This window comes from Ictidomys tridecemlineatus, chromosome 11, assembly GCF_052094955.1.
Source record: "Ictidomys tridecemlineatus isolate mIctTri1 chromosome 11, mIctTri1.hap1, whole genome shotgun sequence".
In the NCBI taxonomy this organism is placed as follows: domain Eukaryota; kingdom Metazoa; phylum Chordata; class Mammalia; order Rodentia; family Sciuridae; genus Ictidomys; species Ictidomys tridecemlineatus.
The window spans coordinates 118,188,466-118,201,901 of NC_135487.1; the positions used below are offsets into that span (position 1 = coordinate 118,188,466).

A 13,436-nucleotide genomic window follows, 5' to 3' on the forward strand; every position below is an offset into this window, starting at 1 on the left:
GGTGTGGTTTTTTTTTCTAATGTGAATTCAACTGCATTAAAGTACACACCAATAACTGGTGAGACATTTTTTTTCTGCCTGTGTAAAGATTAGTATTTGGGCCAGGCCTGGGAAAGAAGATCCATCTTCACTGAAGTGGGTACATATTATTCAATTCATCCACAGTCCCATAAAAAATAAAGATAGAGAGCTGAGCATGATGGCTCACACCTGTACTCCCACTTCTTGAGAAGCTAAGGCAAGAAGATCTCAAGTTCAAGGCCAGCCTGGAAAACTCAGTGAGACCCTGTCACAAAATAAAATAAAATAAAATAAAAATGGTTGGAATGTGCCTCGGTGGCAGATTGCTTGCCTAGTATATAGAAGGCTCTGGGGTCATTTTCCAATACTGCAAAGAATAATAACAGCAATAATAATCAAGATGGAGGAATAACTAATTCACTTTGTCTTCTGGAGCTGGGACAGTCATCACTTCAACTCTGCAGTGAAAGCTCCCCTGCTTCTTAAGCCTGTGGACTCAGACTGAATTACATCTGGTGCTCCAGCTTTGATGGCACATCATGGGACTTCCTGGCCTTCACAATTGTGGGACAAATCTCATAATACATCCTTTTATATCTATATATCTTATTGGTTCTCTTTGTGGGGGGAGAAACTCCCTAATTGCTGGGTTAAACCCAGGGATGCCTGACTGGCTCTCTGTAAAATAGTCAATTGTTGTAATTCACTATGTTGATAGTTAAATACTAAAACTACATAATAATAACAGTTGGCATAGAAACTGTATTTGACAATATGTATTGCACTACCCAATTTTAAGACTCACTATAAAGCCACAGTTAACAAGATATTGTACTATGGGCAAAGGGATAAACACATAAATGAAAATAACAAAAAGATTAACCTACACAAAGAGGGCCCCATCAGTATGGTCAATTGATTATTGACAAAGGGGCAAAGGCAATTCATTGAGAACATCTATTGGTGATAAAAAAAATAGCATATTAGGAATAGAAGAAAAACTTATCAAACTGATAAAGGATATCTATGAAATGGATTAGCTAACATCACAGTCATCATATTTCCTGGGGAAAACCAAATGCCCTCCCCTCACACTGGTAAAAAGGCAAAGTGGCCACCCTCACCAGTCACATCAGCATTCTATGTCAGTCCTAACCAACGAGATAGTGCAGAAGAAGAAAGGCATCCATTCTGGGAAAGACAGAGATAAAACTATTTCTATCACAGATGATATGATTGTCCATATAAAATATCCCAAAGATTCTGGGTAAAAAAACTCCTCCAAATATTAAAACTAATGAGCAGGATTAGCTAAATTGTAGGATGCAATGTACACAAACAAAATTCAAATGTATTTCTATTAATAGAAATATATACATAACTAGAAAGCAAACTTTTGAAATCAATATCATTTAAAATGGTTTTCCCAAAATGAAATACTTCAAAAAAAATATAAGAGTGTATAAGTGGCAAAGAATTTTAAAAGGATAAATGAACACCTAAATTAGGAGATATAATGTGTTTATGGGTTAGAAGACCCACAGAGTAATAGCTGAGTGATATCTGTACTCACCGAAGGAAGAAAAGCTGGGGCATGATGGCTCGAGCCTGAGAAAGGGCTTCCAAATCTAGGGCGAGTTGGGACTTGTTCATTACTGTGGTTCCATGCAGTAATGGTGAGCACTCTGGACACTTTAAGTCCAACAATCAGCGTTTAATTCTAGGTGGAAACTTTTGTCTAGTTGGGGTAAAGCCCATTTTCTCTCACTCCTTAAGTGAGACTTGGTTTCCCCTCCGAGTTCTACTTGAAGGGACAGGCAGGATTCAGAACAGGGAAAGAGGCTGCTTAAGACAGTGGCTGCTCCCTGAGTCCTCCATGGTACCCTGCTGCTTGTCCATTCAGTCCTGTCCCCCAGTGATGTCCCCTGGCTCCTCATTAATTCAGGTGCCCAAGGCCACAACCACTGGAAAACTGGATACATCAAATCTGGTTGTCCAAGCTTGGGACATCCTGTCCCCAGTGACTCTGAGGGCTCCATGCTTGCTGGCACTGGAGGTCTCCACCCCGTGGCCAATGGGCCCCATGACCCTGCAAGACCCCCTCTGTCCTCAGGTGACCCTAAGCCGCTGACCACCAAATCCTTCGCCAGGACACCTGCTTCTATTTAGACTTATTGTCCTATTTCCGTACAAGTAGAAAATACTTGAAATAGGAAAAGGTGTTCCTAGGCTCAGAGGTGGGATGATCAGACTCAGTTTCCAGTCCTGGGTTCAAGCGGTTGGGAGCAGTTCAGTCAGTTACTTAGATTCTTAACTGTCACCCACTTTTGACCTGAAGAACCGCGCGCTGCCCAGTGTCTATTGAGGCCAGTAGGGGGCGCAGGTGCCAGGGTCTTGCGCCTCAGTGTAGGGCATCCCAGCGGAGTTCGTCCTGGGAGAAGGCGAGAGGAGCCTGAGCAGCTCAGGGGCGCCCCCAGCATCGCAGGGTTGCTCCTCGCTTCTGCCAGGCTCTGCTCTGTGGAGGCGCCTTGGAGACCATGAAAAGTTATGGCGATTTCCTCCTCTTCACGGAGAAAGTTAGGAGAGGACTTGAAAGGAGCTTCCTGTCTAGTTAAAATGTTCCCCACCTGGCGCTAGACAGGCTTTTCTTTGATTTTTTTTTTTAATTTCCCTGGAAAATGGTTGCTTTTTGGAGGGACGCACTTGGGAGCATCTGAAAAGAAAGAGTTGGGAGCCTTGGATGGTCGTGTAGGGAGGGGATAGCATCAGAAAGGAGAAAGAAGAGGGTCTACCAGCAAGGAGCCAAAATGGTAGTTTTCAGTTGCTGGGTTTGGTTTTTCTTTTTTTTGGGGGGGGGTGGGTGTAGGGGGGTGAGTATCAGGGATTGAATTCAGGGGTACTCGACCACCAAGCCATGTCTTCAGCCCCATTTTGTATTTTATTTAGAGACAGGGTCTCTCTCAGTTGCTGAGGCTGGCTTTGAACTCCTGATCCTTCTGCCTCAGCCTCCCCAGTTGCTGGGATTGTAGGCAGGAGCCACCACTCCTGGCAGTTGCTGGGTTTGAAACACCAGATTTGCCCAATATATATGTTTGTCTTGTTTATGGAACATCAAAAAACTTAAACTGAGCCATAAATGGAAAATGTACCCCCTCACACAGCTGTGAAGGTAGGAAGCCTGGAGTGTCCTATTCTGCCAACCCAGAGGGTATCTCCTCTCCATATTGCATCTATTAGTATCCTGTGAGGACAGTGCCCTTTGGTTTCATTGTCCATCTGCCTCCACTATCCACTACCAGCTGCAGTTCCAGGGCTGGAGATTGATCCACAGTTGTCCACCCAGTTGTCTTGCTTGGCTAGGCTAAGTGGACACCCTTCCTGGAATCACATATGAAGTGTACTCCTTTGGGGGTAGTGGGCCAACCTCAGGACTACTGATTGATCATGACTTTTATAAGAACAGGCAGTAATTAGCAGGCTCTTAAGCTTTTTACAAGAGTGGGACGATGCTGGCAAAGTCACAAGGAATCACATCCTCAACAATTTCATTCAAACTGACCAAGGCATGACTTCCCCTGAATTGAAGCAGGAGTTTTCCCAAGGATCCAGCTTGTTCCTTGTAAGCTTGATCCTGCCTTAGAAGCAGGTAGCCTTGGCTGAGTGGTGGAAACAATAGAAAATTTCAAAAGAAAAAGAGAACAGTTTTAAGGGAGCTTTTCTCTTGATATTCTCTAATATTTTAGAACAGAACATTTGATGATTAAAAAAAAAAAGCCATGTCCTCAGCCCCATTTTGCATTTTATTTAGAGACAGGGTCTCACTCAGTTGCTGAGGCTGGCTTTGAACTCCTGATCCTTCTGCCTCAGCCTCCCCAGTTGCTGGGATTACAGGCATATCCCCAAAATCAAGGATTCCATCGACTTCCATATTCCCAACTTGTAAATGTGTCCCCAGTCTGACCTCTATCTCTTTTTTCTCCTATCAGAGTGGAAGCTGGTATTCTTTCTTAGGAATAATTCTCATTTGTTCAACATTTAAATCCCTTCCCATCTCCTCAAGGACTTTATTTTTTCTCTCCTGTAGTGTTCCCCTTTGCCTCATTACCAGCTTTTTTCATCAGTATTTTGTATGCTGGAATCTCTTTTGCCTTAAAAATAAAATTAAATCCATGCCTCAAACGTAAGTTGCACCCAGGTCCTGCCCTTCATAGTGAAGCTTGTTGAAAAGGCTAGTTACTCTCCCTGTCTCCACATGCTCTCCTGGTTCCTCCTCTGCCTACTGCAGTCTAATCCCTGTTGCCCCGACTCCACTGATGCTGGTCTGGTCAAGATTACCAATGGTTTTCTAATTGTGGAGCCCAGTGACTACATCCTCATTCCTTATACATGACCAGAGTGGCATTTTTCAATCAAACTTTCCCACTTCTCAAAACACTCTTCCCTGGGTTTCTGTGATGCCAAGACTCTTTGTTTCTCCCTTTTTTTCTTCTTTAAGGGAATACTTTCCCTTAAATGTAGTTGTTCCTTGAGACTCCATCTATTTTACCTCTTCTCTGCTCACACTATCAAATTCTCCCTACGTGGTCTCATGCGTTTTCATGATAATTTCCTTCTGGAATCTGGGCTCCATATTTATATACCCAGCTACTCTCTCCACTCATGCCTCAGGATGACTCTCATATTTCTGGCTTGGGAAACGAGGTGAATGGGAAGATAACATAAAAAAGAAGCAAGTTTAGGTGTAGTTAAGTTTGATTTGGGACATGCTGAGTTTGAGGTTCCTGTGTTCAGGAGCCATGTAGGCAGAGCAAGACTGAAAGCAGATTTGGACATCTTTGAGGTGGTTTGTATTATGGAAAGATCTGGGGGTATTCTTGGTCTGTCTGCCTGTGGATTCATCTCAGACCATTTCATTTATTTTGTTTTGTTTGGCAGGACAAAGGATTGAACCCAGGGTCACCATACCACTGAGATATATCCCGAGTCCTTTGTATTTTTTGTTTTGAAAAAGGATCTCATTAAATTGTCAGAGCTTGCCCTTGGACTGTATTTCTCCTGCCTCAGTCTTTCTGGTAACTGGCTTATAGGTGTACACCACTACTCCCAACTCAGACCCTTTTATTATTGGGTTTTCCCCTAGCCTGAACTCCCTTTTCTTCTGAAACCCCCCTCCTTATTTAACTAATTCATACTCCTATATTCAGACCTCAATTTAAACATCAGTTTTTAGAAAGCCCTTCTCTGAGGCCCAGACTACTTGAGAACCTGAGGTTCCCATTACCTGTACTCACAGCCCTCCCTCTGTCCTAATAGTCATAACATTTGATTATTACTACCTGGTCAATATCTCTTTCACCCCCACTGAGAGACCAGGAGCTGCATCTGTCTCCTTCATTGTTCAGCTCTGCATTTCTCTTATCTAGGAGGGCTGGCACTTGTTTGCTGAATAAAGGAAAGAATGAACCAAAGAGTCTGCAGCTGGGCAGGACTAAAGACTTAATTAAACAGAGCTGTTTTTTCCTTCCATTTAAGTTACTGATAAAATTATTAAACAACCTGGTGTGGCGGCACATGACTGTAAACCCAGCTATGGGTGTGCTGGGGTGGAAAGATCACAAATTCTGGGCCACCTGGGTGGCTTGGTGTGACCTTTTCTCAAAATGGAAAGTAGGGTTGTCTGGAGATGTGGGGATGGAGCTCCGTGGTAGAATGCTTGCCTGGCATGCATGAGGCCCTGGATTTGATACCACCAAAATAAACTTTTTAAAAAGTAAAAAGGGCTGAGGATATAACTCAGTGAGAAAGGGCACCTACTTTTTTTTTTTTAATTATTGATCAGATTCAGACCTAGAACACAGACCAAAGGGAATATCAGAATATGTCTCTAGGTTCACCCTAATATCGTCCTTTGGTGTGCATAAAAGAGTTGCCACAGTCTGGCTGGGCACAAAATCACAAGCCACTCAAGCAGGAACAAACTTTATTTCCAAAACTCCTTTGAACTCCACGCATGTGGCCTTCTCCAGGGAACAAAAGACACCAACAGGAAAATCCCTCCTCCTGAAATCCCTCCTACCAACTTCCCCAAGCAATGGGAACTCTCCAGGAGTCCTGCAAGAGCTCCAAAATAACAGGCCTAGGAGGACAGCAGGGGTCCAATGTCCAATTGAATGCACATCTTAACATAATCATTATCTCAATGGCTTGCTGGCATCACCTTTCAACCAAAAATGCCATGCATCATTCCTACTTGGCTATGGCTCTTAGCAAAGAGGTTTAAAATAAAGGTTAAGGTTGGGGACATAGCTCCATGGTAGAGTGCTTACCTAACATCACAAAAACCTGGGTTTTAATCCAGCTCAGCAAAAAATTAAAAATAACATGTACAAATTACTAGTCTACCTCCCTACGACCACCCCACCCCTAGGGTTCTGATTTAACAGATTAAGTATAGGGCCCTGACCTTTTTTTCTAACAAGTGCTCCCAATAACTCTGATGCTATGGTTCACAGATCATGCTTTGAGAAATGTCAGTACCTGTAATCTGGCTTCTCAACCCTCAAGTCATGAAACTAAGCTCACCTTGGTTACCAGCAACCTCTGTGCAGCCAAATTTAGATTTCCAGTTTTCTTTCCTTGTTTTACTTAACATTTTCCACTTGAACACAGGGTGAGGAAAGTGAGGCGGGATCTCAGGTGCAGAGTCAGATCCTGTTTTTATGTAAAATGTTGATATTTGATTCATCATGAATTTTATATTAATTTGATTATTTTAAATATTGCACTGAAATATGATTTTATTGCTGAGGTGTTTTTTTTTTTTTATTTTGGTGCCCTTTACAGAGATGATTTACCACTGAGCTATATCCGAACCCCTTTTTTGGGGGGGTCTTGCTGTGTTGCAAGGACAAGCCTCAGGTTTACAGTTCTCCTGTCTCAACTGCCCAAGTCACTGGGATCATAGGTGTCTGCCATTGCACACAACTTTGGTGCCCCTTTAAATTCGAGATCCAAGGCAAGTGCTGTGCCTCCTTCACCTCATCTAGTCCAGCCTGATGGCCTCTGCCCCTTCTCAGCTCTCTTCTTCTTGTCCTTCTTCTATTGCTATTTCTCTTGTCTCAGCTGCAGAATTTCCTCCCACCCTAAATGTTAGTGTTTCCAAGGATTCTGTGTCCAGCCCACTTCCTTTCTTACTCAGTCATTGCACTTGTGCTAGGCATCCTCATTCTTCCCCATACCTCAGGTGCTAGTAATAGTGCCTTACATTTAGTGGACATTCAGCTAATGCTTATGCAATGACTGGATGAACCAGGCCTTAAAGGTACAGCTGTAGATTCACTTTCTATAGCCAGAATTCTGTATTATTTCCTAACTTTGGGAGGTGGGGGGAGTACTGAGGACTGACATTTATTATAGGTAAGAAAAAATGAACTTGGAAAGATTGAATAATTTACTAGTAAATAGGAATGGATCTGTCTGACCCAAAGCCCCTAGGCCATCTATTGTACTCCAGGATCTCCCACTAGGTAGGCAGTGCAAACCCACAACTCCACCTGCAACACCATACAGGGAGACCACCCACATCAGCAGCCTCGCCCACTCCCTATGTCTACAGGTAGAAAGGCCTGGCAGGAAGAACCTGGGCTAGCCTGCTCAGGTTCAAATCCCAGATCCACCAGTTACCTTTGGTAACTTCATGTTATACTCATGGAGTAAATGGAAATACTGACAGTGAGCACCAGAGAGCTGCAGTGAGGATTATATGAGATAATTCAAGCAAAGCAGTTAGCACACTGCCTAGTACTTGTTATCTACTGCTGATACTATGGCAACCTTCTAGTACTAAATAATGAAAATAATAGACCCAAAATATGTATAGCAAGTGACTATGAAAAGAAGACCAGTCTAGTACAGAGAGAAAAGATGGTGACAAAAGTTGGTTGGCCTAGCTGGTCACTGAAGAAAAGGAGAATGCACTGAGTCAGGAACAGGGCAGAGGATGGGGGAACAGGGAAGGGATAAGGTAGGGGTAAAGAGACTTCCATGTGGCTGATAACCTGGCCCCCAGCTATGGTGGCAACATGCAGGGGAGCCTAGCTCTAGAGCAAATGATGCTTTTGCAGTAAAGAGCCTTTCCTAATGAACCAATCTGTATTTACTTCTATTGGCATCCTTGGAACCAGGGTGCAGCAGAGACAATTTGACTCATTCCCCCACCCTTCCCCCAACAAAGCATTATTACATCCAACCCATTACATTAGCTCTTATCAGTCTTGGAAGCTCTCAGTCATCCTCCATGAGCTGTAATAATTTCAGCTAATATCTTAAAGTGTTCAAAGAGCCTGTGATATGTTATGAGCCTAGTAATTGTTGACTGGTTCCCTTTCTATTGTGGCTTGATTTTATACCTTGTATCCAAGCTGACACGTGCTCTGGGTGCTATATTATGATGAGACTTTTTGCAAAGGCTGATTTTTAAAAATAAACATTAAATATTGAGGCTGTTTTAAATCAAAGTTTAATTTTTCTACCATCTCTTGTTATTCTTATTAGGAAGCCATGCAGTTCTTCATAAGGATAGTAACCTCTAGTGTAAAACTTTGAGCAAGTACACAATTGAGAATTAATTAGGAAGTTAAAATCTAGGATTGGGCCCAAAATAATGAACTATACTGAGACGCAAGAGTACAATGATCATGGCTTAGAGAGACTTGAGAAATTGACCCTCAGCTTTTTCCATGCACCTTTGATTGATGCAAGCATCCTTGCTCCCTAGGGAACCTGTCAGAGCCAAGTGGCTAAACTATCATGGAGGAACTTCCTGGATAACAAGGAATGACCCAGCACCTATCCTCTGTGTGCTGCCCCTTCCCCGTTAGCTCCTCTCAGATTAAAGGGTGCACTCCAGCTGCTTTGTTATCCTGGACCTGAAGGGTTACCCAGAATCAGGCACAGGATCTATTTCTCTAGGGAAAACTACCTTGAAAAGCATTCTTTGACTTGTGGTTCAGCTATATCACTTTACCTATGTTTAGAAAAGCTTTTCAGGTCAATTGGCATCTTCTTATCAGCTGTGGGCAGGTAAGATCCACTCTAGAGAAATTCCAGTCTCTCGTGGTATCCTGGGCATTCATACCACATGGGATTCTAGGTATCTGTAGGTGCCCCCTAACCTTCAAGGTGGGCCCAGATGTAGTGTCCCCCGGAAGTCTGCTCCAATTACTCCTCCATCCCATGTTCCTCATTGGCCTTTTACTAGTTAGTATCCTTTTGATTGAAAATTACAGAAAAGTAATTCCTGCTACACTCAGAAAGAAGAGATTTATTGGATTGCTTAACTGAATTACCCAGAGGTGGAAATACATATTTCAGACCTGACTAGACCCAGGGGTTCAAACACTATCATCAGTATTTGGTCCCACCCTCCCTCTTTCCCCTTAAAGTCTCCATCTGTCCTCTATATTCAGAAGGCTCTGTGTGCTGAGGTTCCCAGGAGCTCCAGACATGCACCTTATAGCTCAGCTATGCTGAAAAGAAACCAATCTTTTACATGGGTCCCAAGAACATTCTGACTTTTGAGCCTCATTGGATCAGCTTAGGTCACATGCCTGGCCCCAGACCAATTTCTATAGCCAGAAGGATGACATACCTGTCACCTGTTTACCCCACTAAAATCACATGACCAAGAATGGAGGAAGCATGAGTCCCCAAGGGACAATCAAGGTGCTATTACCAGCAGAAGGGGAAACAGAGGCTGGAAAGCCCCAAATAAAGAGATGTCCACTTCCTGCTAGAAGGAAGAATATCCAAAGTATCATGTCACTTTACCTATGGACGTTTCCAGGATAGGAGGCAAAATATGTGAGGAAAGGAACTTAGACTCCCTTAGGAGGTTAGTGTCAAGGAATTTGTCAAATGTTTTGTTTCAACTCTTCTACTCCCTGGACAGTAATTGGATAGAATTTCTTGAGGTCAGAGGTGTCCTAAAATTCTTAGAAATACTTGGACCAGAGAAAATCAAGGAAGAGGGCAAGAAGGAATCCACCAGCTTCTTCAGCTTATTTCAAACTCAGGAAGTTTGGAAAGCTATGGTGGCTACTGTGTGTGATGAGGTGTCCAGGGCTCCCTAGGAGCCTGGGTTAAATGCTGGCAGTACCTGCCACTCTATTTTGTGATTTCCAGGCTCTGTTTCCCCTTCTGCCGGTAATAGCACCTTGATTGTCCCTTGGGATTCATGCTTCCTCTACTCTTGGGTCATGTGAATTTAGTGGGGTAAACAGGTGACAGGTTCATCATAGGACTGATGCACAAGCAAGCATTTCATACATGGCTCAATTAGCTTCTGTCCATATCACCACCAGAAGACCAGACAAGATTTTTTTTCTAGCTGGGCACAGTGGTGCACATCTGCAATCCCAGCAGCTCAGGAGTCTAAGACAGGAGGATCACAAGTTCAAAGTCAACCTCAGCAACTAAGCAAAACCCTGTCTCTAAATAAAAATACAAAAAAGGAAAACAGAAAGAAAATGTATGTAACCACCAAAAACTATTTGTGTTTTTAGAGTTCTGGTTTTGAGAAACATAATAGGCAAGTGATCACTGATGATGTTGACAAATATTATTAATGGTAGCATTTTTAGTATGAAATTAGTTTTTATGTTTAGCTCAAAATAAATGCATCACACATTGCCAGAATTAAAACTAAAGATGAACACTTAGAGAAAAGGGTGGAAACACATTGTTTCCATCTCTTGGGAAACCAATAAGGCAAGTGCTGTAATTTGGCTTGTTTTTTTTTTTTTGTTTTTTTTTTTTTTTTGAAACAGGACTAGTCTAAGCAAACAAAACAAACCAAAAACCTCTCCCCCACTTTCCCTCTACTGTCAGATGTATCTGTCAGGACTGTGCCTGGCTAGATAGAACCCTCAAACCCTCCAATGCAAAATTAAACATAAAAAGGATTTGAAAATTTGAGAAAAACCTTTTGACCTGTTTATGTAAAAACCCTTTCCAAGGAGATTTAGTAAAGGTAACATCCATTGGCAGCTTAGTTGAGGTTTCTGCTGGGTGTGTTGGTGCATGAGCACACAGTTAATTCAAATGAGAGTCACCAGGGTGCAACTCATATTTCTGTTAACCACAGAGAGGTCTTAAAGTTGAATTTCAGTTTCAGCAGATACTTCAGATTTACCTGAGCAATATCAAAGACAATGTATTCATTATATAGTAGGCAGGTATAGATAACACCTTATGAGATCCCAGTCCTTTATACTCTCCCGAGTAATACTAGCCGAAGGATCAGGGATAGTTTTGCCCAAATCTTTTGACACTCTGCTTGCCCTTGGGTAATTGGTTGATATGTGAAGCATGCTTCAGTTCATCCATGTTCCCCAGGACAACTTCTCCCAACAGGATTTAGCCTATCTTGTCTCCCTGAGATGTGTGGAAGTAGTAGATACTCTTTGAGACCATATCAGCAAAAAATATGTCTTTGCCAAACATGTAGCCTGTCACAGGTGCTTCAGGCAGGGCTATGCCTAGAAGGGGACCAGGATCCCAGCAAAGTTGGTGGTCCTGCACCTGTGCACGCAACCTTGGATTGTGAAGCTACTTAAAGGGTTTGTAGTGTTGGCTCTCCCCTTTGCACTCTACCTTAGAGATATCCAAACTTCCAGGTCATAGGCATTGTGCCTGTGTGTTCCTAACATACTTCCTGATGATCTCTGCTTCTTCAGAGTCTTTGTCAACTACCTTAATGTCACTTTTGAGCTTCTTGTAGTTGACATCAATGGGGTCCTTGCTACTGTCATCAGATCCACCCCTAAGCCAACTGCAGGCCATCCCAATGTACAGGAAGTTGTCAGGCATTTGTACTTTGGCCTGCACACTGTCTGCATTGTTCAGGAGCAGGACTTTCTCATCCCATAGTCAAGGGGCATCAGGGTTTAGAAGCAATTTGGTGGGGGTTGGGGAGGTGTATCTGGGATTGAATTCAGGGGCATTTGACCACTAAGCCACATCTTCAGCCCTATTTTGTATTTTATTTAGAGACAGGGTCTCACTGAGTTGCATAGCACCTTGCCCTTGCTGAGGCTGGCTGGAACTCCCCATCCTCCTGCTTCAGCCTCTTGCACTGCTGGGATTACAGACATGTACCACCACACCCAGCCTGCACATATAAGCCAAAGAGTTTTAAATTTTCTTTTAAGTAGAGTCCTGTTTGGTGACAAGTTAACACTCCCACTAAATGAAATGAATAGATTTTAAATGGATATTAAAGAAAAGGCTATCCTGTCTTCAAGAAAGTATATAAACTTCTCCAAAAAACATACAATTTAAGACATGTCAAGTACAACCCACTGACAGTAAAATCTGATACTCTGTACACCTGCAGAGTTACACATCTGAATGACAATAAGCCTCCAAAATTAAAAGGCTGATGCTTGCTGAGTATCCAAGAAGCCTTCCAACAACACAAAACAATTCCCACTAATACTGAACAACAGTGCTTGTGAGCTGGGGCAGGATGTGGAGCAAGGTGCTGCGGGCCTGATGCCAAGATTCGCATGCCCATGATCTCATCAGGCATTTGCTGGAGAGACATCACTGATCATCTGAAGTGCAAGAGAGTATGAAACAGAACTGAGCCCAGGAGCGGAAAGCACATACTTTTTTGCATGAATCCCTCTGCTTGGTCATAGCTCTGAGTATCTAGTCCCCCAAGTTCACACTATCAGATTCACTGATTTTTTTTTCATGTTTTACATGAACAATAGCAATCTTTCAATAAAAATTAGTAACATTTCCATAGGAAAGGTCTCTAATTGAATACAAACTGTACAGATGATAAAACTGTCATAGATTGCATCATACACAAGTCTTTCTACATACCCACATTTTGGCAAAGAAGATCAAGGACATAGATAGAAAACCCAAGAAGGCAAGTTTTATTTGTGCCTAATTCATGCAAAATAGGGGTACCATCTTGTGGGTTTTGCAAAAGACCAGGAAAGTGATGCCTATGACACCCATCCCAACTCAGTCTTTAAGAGGTTAGGGAGAGGCCTGTGTAATCATGTAATGTTCCTTATTTTTCTAAAAAGTGAAAAAGATAATCCATGAAACATAAAAATATCTGATTTTGTGTTCTTTGTTTTTCTAAGATAAGTATATATCCTTGAGTACCTTCAGGGAAGTCTCATCATGTTTGACATGACATATAAAAACACTGTTTTTCTCCCGTATAAAAGAAGTGAATTTTGTAATCTTGACACTACACTGAGATAAAATAGTTTGGACATGACTTACATGTCCATTTAATATCTATTTAATAAAATTGCAAACTGTTCAGTAGAAAGTTTTCTGACTATATGATTGGCACTTCAATTTTGTCTTTTTTGTATAAATACTCAGTT

General features: G+C 42.4%; 1 pseudogene; it reads right to left on the reverse strand.

Moving 5' to 3' along the window:
- Window positions 1-11,143: 11,143 nt before the first annotated feature.
- LOC144368695 (poly [ADP-ribose] polymerase 1 pseudogene) lies at window positions 11,144-12,023 on the reverse strand (annotated as a pseudogene).
- Between the last annotated feature and the right edge of the window lie 1,413 nt (window positions 12,024-13,436).